A 6767-nucleotide genomic window follows, 5' to 3' on the forward strand; every position below is an offset into this window, starting at 1 on the left:
CCTGGGAGAAAAGAGTTGAACCAGTGGATAAACCAGCGGCTCCTGCTCTGCTCTAAATTCATCACTCATCAGTTATAGAGAGTTTAATTTAAATCTGACATCGTTATGTACATGGACGGACAAAGGTATCAAAGAAAATACAAAATGCAGCTTTCAGTCGTACGTTTTGTAACAGGAAAACATTTCTAAATAACCTTCAGTGACCTGCTGATTGCAGATGTTATTTGTATTTGAGAATTACAGAGTTTGTAGAAAATATCTGTTTAAAATGAAATGACTAAACTATCAATGAATCATGGTCAAATATCATCAACTATAAATCTTCTGTGTATCTGAAACACGTTGAGATTATCAACGAGAGTCTTTTCTGAACACAGTGATCAGCAGCTGAAAGCCTCATTAAACAACAGATCTGTGGTAACTGAGTTCTGCTTGTGTCTCAGACTTCTGGTGAAATACTACAAGGACTAATAACAAGAACTCAGAGGCTCAAACTAAGATCACTTATCAATTATTAACACTGGAAGGGGAATTTTAAGCAACACACTTTAACATGGCTGATTCAAATGTGATGCATTGAGCAGGAACTTATGAAAACACAAACACTTGGGATGTGAGTGAACCTGACGGCAGCTGATTACTTCCACTGAAATCTCAATTACACCTTCACGTCAGTGTCGATGAATCTGAATCAATCACTGGATCAAGGAATTGATATTGAATCTATAGTTCTCATGAATAAATAGATATTTATGTAGATCTGATGATTATATTTAATTTATGTGTAGTTCGGATTAATATATTTATATTTATTATAGTTCTGCTCAATATATTTATATTTAGTTCTAATGATATTTATATTCAGTGTACTCAGTTCACTTTTATTTGTATAGTGCCAAATGACAACATACATGATCTCAAGGCTCTTTACACGTTGAGGTCGAGACTTATAGAGAAACAGTTCCCACAATGAGCCGCTCTGTGTAAATGGTGTGTATTTATATAGAGCGGTTCCATCTCAGACAGATCCACTGACTCTCACCCTCGATCACATGATCTCCTGTTGTGATAAACATCGCAGCAACAACTACACGTTTCCTGAAGTTAATACTTGGTGAATCCACAGCAATGAGGAAATCAACGTTACTGAGCTGATGTGTTCAGAGTTCCCAAACTAAGAAATCAATCAATCAAATTTTATTTGTATCGCCCATATTCACAAATCACACTTTGTCTCATAGGCTTCAACAAGCTGTGACATCATCTGTTCTTAACTCAACAAGAGTCAGGAAAAACTTCCAAAAACTCTTTTAACAGGGAAAACAAATATTGTAGAAACCTCAGAGAGACACATGTGAGGATCCGTCTCCCTGGACGGACAGAAGTGCACTAGATGCCACGTGTGATGGAGATTTAGTGAATGCTCTGGATTTTGAGTTTTCCTGCTGCACACAGAGCCTCGTCATTACTGCTGTGGTTGAACTTCACATAGTTGAGTCTTTCTTTAGTTTACTCTATTTATCTATCTAATTATTGATTAGATTAAAAAAATCTAAATCTCTGTGAACACTGAATGAACAGATCCCTGGCTTTCGCCTCGAGGTTTTTTGGCCTTGGGTTTGTCCTTGAGAGCTCAGATATCTGCCACCCACGCTAATTGGTTTCTAGGAGACTGGAGCAGACGGAGGAGTCCCTCAGGTAAACACACCATGAAACACAGCAGCTGCAGGGGAGGCAACAGATGAAGATCAGAAGCAGAGGACAATGACAAGGACATGAAGAAACACATTTGTGTAATTGTATCCTCTTCAGGTGGTTAGAGGACTGTTGTCATTGTGCACACTACCTCCAAACTGACAAAGGCAGAAGACGAGAGTATTTGTTGCTGTTTGCTGTGGGACAGAGGGACGCTTGAAGATGTGTGGTTACATAGATTCACAGCTGAGCCACTTCACAGTCATTTTTAAATTTGATTCTCAGACTGTCTCTCATTTGGATGCAGAAGGAACCCTGAGATGTTTGGAATGTAAAAGTCGGGAGCCAGTGATGAGAGTGTACAAAGACATGAAGGCTGCAGCATTTCATTTCAAGGGAAGATTAAAATATGTGTCATTGCATAACAGGGTGAGAAGTCATATATAGTCATATGATCCACATCAGCCCTGCACAGACAGGACTGTAGGGTCTGGGATCAAACCACCGACCTTGTGGACGACCCACTCTACCTGCTCAACCACAGAGTATAACATTAGAAACATCACTCTTACCTCCAAGGTCCCTTCAGTTCAATCCAGCTGCACCAAATCACACACAATATCACAATCCTAATATGTCTGATCTTTATTCATAAGATCCAATCTGACTGCTAAATATACCGTTTGTATTTATTATTACTAATATTATATTTTTATTATTTTAAAATGATGAAAATATTTATTCCAGTTGTAACAATATGAAGAAATGTACATTCTCAAGTCAGACTTTTATTTCTTACTCTGTTTGACTGTTTAGATGAATGATCCAGTCTCTTTTGTCAAAGCAAGCAGAGGATTGGTTCAGAGAATTGAAATCTGTTGATTAGTCTCCCAGTACGGTAACTCTTCAGTTCTACAACAAAACATTGCTCATGAAGTTATTTAAAGTAAACGTAGGTATTCCTCCTCCTCAATGTGAAGGAACGTCAACATCTCCATTCTTTCTGCGTGGGACTCTATTCGCCTCCTCGTCAGTCATCTCCATCCCTGGAAGTTTTTTATCTTGTCATGCTGCATTTAGCAGATGTCTCTCACATCAGACACAGTTCTCCTCCGGCTCCACACTGGAAGCTGTTCACCGGTTCTGAAGCCTCCTGTGGGGAGGGTAAGTACTGATCTTAGCAGGAGGCCACAGCAGACACAAGAAAAAAATTTAATAAGCTCTGTGGAAATAGCCTGAACTTAAATCTGCACATGGTCCCATCGACATTTAACTTCAGCCTTTTGATTCACGTATTATTAGGAGAGAGAATCCTCACAGAAACATTTGAAAGATTCCACTCACCACACAGCCACAGCTTCTTTACAACTGACGACAGTCTCTCCATCTACAGCAGGGAATTAAGATGTAGACGGAAACTGCACTGGTTGGTGGAGGGACACAATCCCAGTGAGGCCCCGCAGTGAAAAACTGAAGATTTGAAGAAAACACACATTTATCAGCCTCAAGGCTGCATCGCTGATGACACTGATACAGTCACACATCTGACACTCAACCATTTCCTGTTGAGTGACAAACGCCGCAGCACAGGGGCGGGGTCACAAATCATCACGAAGCCTTCCTCACCGTGTAGTGTCTTCTATACAGAGAACTATAAAAAGTATATATAATATATATAATACTCTTCCAACCAATAATCATGTCAACAACAACAATGTCAGCTGGTGGAAAATCCCACAGTAAAATTTAAATGTTTTTCATGATGCATTATGGGAAACAATGAGTGCACTATATAGAGGGGATAAAAAACTATATATTAATCAATCACCTTATATCAGTCTCATAACCAGTTTGTCTCATATCCAGTTTGTCTCATGTCCAGTTTGTCTCATATCCAGCTTGTCTCATAACCAGTTTGTCTCATGTTCAGTTTGTCTCATAACCAGTTTGTCTCATATCCAGTTTGTCTCATAACCAGTTTGTCTCATGTTCAGTTTGTCTCATATCCAGCTTGTCTCATAACCAGTTTGTCTCATGTTCATTTTGTCTCATATCCAGCTTGTCTCATAACCAGTTTGTCTCATGTTCAGTTTGTCTCATAACCAGTTTGTCTCATATCCAGTTTGTCTCATAACCAGTTTGTCTCATGTTCAGTTTGTCTCATAACCAGTTTGTCTCATATCCAGTTTGTCTCATGTTCAGTTTGTCTCATATCCAGTTTGTCTCATGTTTAGTTTGTCTCATAACCAGTTTGTCTCATATCCAGTTTGTCTCATAACCAGTTTGTCTCATAACCAGTTTGTCTCATAACCAGTTTGTCTCATGTTCAGTTTGTCTCATAACCAGTTTGTCTCATATCCAGTTTGTCTCATGTTCAGTTTGTCTCATATCCAGTTTGTCTCATAACCAGTTTGTCTCATGTCCAGTTTGTCTCATATCCAGTTTGTCTCATAACCAGTTTGTCTCATGTTTAGTTTGTCTCATAACCAGTTTGTCTCATATCCAGTTTGTCTCATATCCAGTTTGTCTCATAACCAGTTTGTCTCATGTTTAGTTTGTCTCATAACCAGTTTGTCTCATAACCAGTTTGTCTCATATCCAGTTTGTCTCATAACCAGTTTGTCTCATGTCCAGTTTGTCTCATATCCAGTTTGTCTCATAACCAGTTTGTCTCATATCCAGTTTGTCTCATAACCAGTTTGTCTCATATCCAGTTTGTCTCATATCCAGTTTGTCTCATAACCAGTTTGTCTCATAACCAGTTTGTCTCATGCTCAGTTTGTCTCATAACCAGTTTGTCTCATGTTCAGTTTGTCTCATAACCAGTTTGTCTCATATCCAGTTTGTCTCATAACCAGTTTGTCTCATATCCAGTTTGTCTCATAACCAGTTTGTCTCATGTCCAGTTTGTCTCATGTTCAGTTTGTCTCATGCTCAGTTTGTCTCATGTTCAGTTTGTCTCATAACCAGTTTGTCTCATAACCAGTTTGTCTCATAACCAGTTTGTCTCATATCCAGTTTGTCTCATATCCAGTTTGTCTCATAACCAGTTTGTCTCATAACCAGTTTGTCTCATGTTCAGTTTGTCTCATGTTCAGTTTGTCTCATGTTCAGTTTGTCTCATATCCAGTTTGTCTCATGTTCAGTTTGTCTCATATCCAGTTTGTCTCATGTTCAGTTTGTCTCATATTCAGTTTGTCTCATGTTCAGTTTGTCTCATGTTCAGTTTGTCTCATGTTCAGTTTGTCTCATGTTCAGTTTATCTCATGTTCAGTTTGTCTCATAACCAGTTTGTCTCATATTCAGTTTGTCTCATGTTCAGTTTGTCTCATGTTCAGTTTGTCTCATATTCAGTTTGTCTCACAAGAAACAGTTTGGAACCACTCACGTCAAAGTATTTATATGAATTCAGGTAATCTGGGACACCTATAAACTTCAGTCTGTTTATTTCCTGTTCTATCTGATCCATCTATCTGTGTGTCTGTCCATCCATCTGTCCATCCCTCTGTCCATCCATCTATTAAAAGGTGAATGTTTCTCCACAGAGCAGATACATGATAAAAACTGCAGATGGAAATTGCTGCTGTGTGTTTAATGGATGAACGTTTTTTCTAACACCTCTTTGAAAGCCTGCAGATAAAAGTTATTAAATCCTCGTGTGCTTCTCAAATGTTCTTAAAGAGAAGGATTCCGTTTCCACGCTGCAGCTCTTCACCTCCAGACACTTTGAACCAGAACAGTTGTTTGCTATATTTGAGAGGCGGAGCCTGAGAGCTGTAGCTATCAGTGAAAAGACTCGGAATAATTCCTGAATGAGTCACATGACTTCCATTCATTCACAAACCTTTGAATTGAATCTCCACATCATTTCAAAGCTACAAACACTGTCATGTCTAATTCATTTCACACGCACAGGAAGTTTCCATCAGATCAATGCTGCTGTTTAATCTTGTATTGAACACTTTACATTTTTGGGAGCGATCGTGTTGTTTCTGTTTACACAGAAAGTTAAATATGCACAAGAGATGATGTGTTTGCTCCTCGTCACACTCGGTGATGTCACACACACACACACACACACACACACACACACACACACACACACACACACACACACACACACACACACACTCTCACACACACACACACACATAAACATAAAAGAGGGCACAGACGATTACATTACATATATTTTACATACGTTTAACTTTATTGAATCAGATCACAATCAAGTAATTTGATTTATTCTCATCAACTCAACATGATTCATTAAAACATTGAGTTATGTAATAAAGTTGCATGGAAAATGTAAATATAATTTAAATACATGATCAGAAACGACACCATAATAAATGTAATGTAATAAACAGCTGTACAAGCACAGTTTGATGTTTGGACACATATTTCAATAACCTGACAAATAGTTTGTACATGAATAAACATGTCGGCATGTTCAGTCTCAAAGGTTCTGATCCTTTCATGAGGTACTTGCCTCTATACCAGAACCTTTCTTGGATTAAAAACTTTATTTGGACACTGGTTCCTGTGGTGGACACACGAGGACTTCCAGCTAATGCTTCCTGTGGAAATGTCCTGCAGTGGAAATGTGGCTCTAGGAACGTGAGGACATGTTCAAACGTGATTTATTTTTGTTTAACCTGATGCGTTCAACACATACAGGGACAAATCAGCCATTTTGATTGTACTTTTGAATCATTTCCATTTTGGATCAAACGCTCCCATCTCCCATCATGCTTTGGGTAATGCAGTCAATCAGTTCAGTGTTCTTTATTGAGGTAAGAGTTACTGGTTGACAGGATATTAAAGTCTTTCTAAGTTTGTTTTGTCTTCATCTTTTAGCCACATCACCACTGGAAATGGGCAGATACTGGAGGACTAATGTTGCCATGGAGACAGTGTGTAGATTGACTGATGAGGTGAAAAGGGAGCAGCAGGAGCCCTGGGACAGATGTTGATCTTTCGGAGCTTCAAGGAGAAAAGTAGATACAGAGACATCGTCCTGCGTCCGTCAGCACATCAGCAGCAAATCATCAGCAAAGCAGCCACATTCA

The 6767-nt window shown here is 38.9% G+C and overlaps 1 long non-coding RNA gene across 1 annotated transcript; it reads right to left on the reverse strand.

Moving 5' to 3' along the window:
* Window positions 1–1182: 1182 nt before the first annotated feature.
* On the reverse strand, window positions 1183–3266 carry LOC138410533 (uncharacterized). The gene is made up of 2 exons (XR_011243242.1): window positions 3040–3266; window positions 1183–2848 (listed from the first exon to the last, which is right to left on the reverse strand). It is a non-coding gene; the product is annotated as an uncharacterized lncRNA (long non-coding RNA).
* Window positions 3267–6767: the final 3501 nt, after the last annotated feature.

The sequence above is a fragment of the Paralichthys olivaceus genome, chromosome 6 (assembly GCF_024713975.1).
Source record: "Paralichthys olivaceus isolate ysfri-2021 chromosome 6, ASM2471397v2, whole genome shotgun sequence".
Taxonomy (NCBI): domain Eukaryota; kingdom Metazoa; phylum Chordata; class Actinopteri; order Pleuronectiformes; family Paralichthyidae; genus Paralichthys; species Paralichthys olivaceus.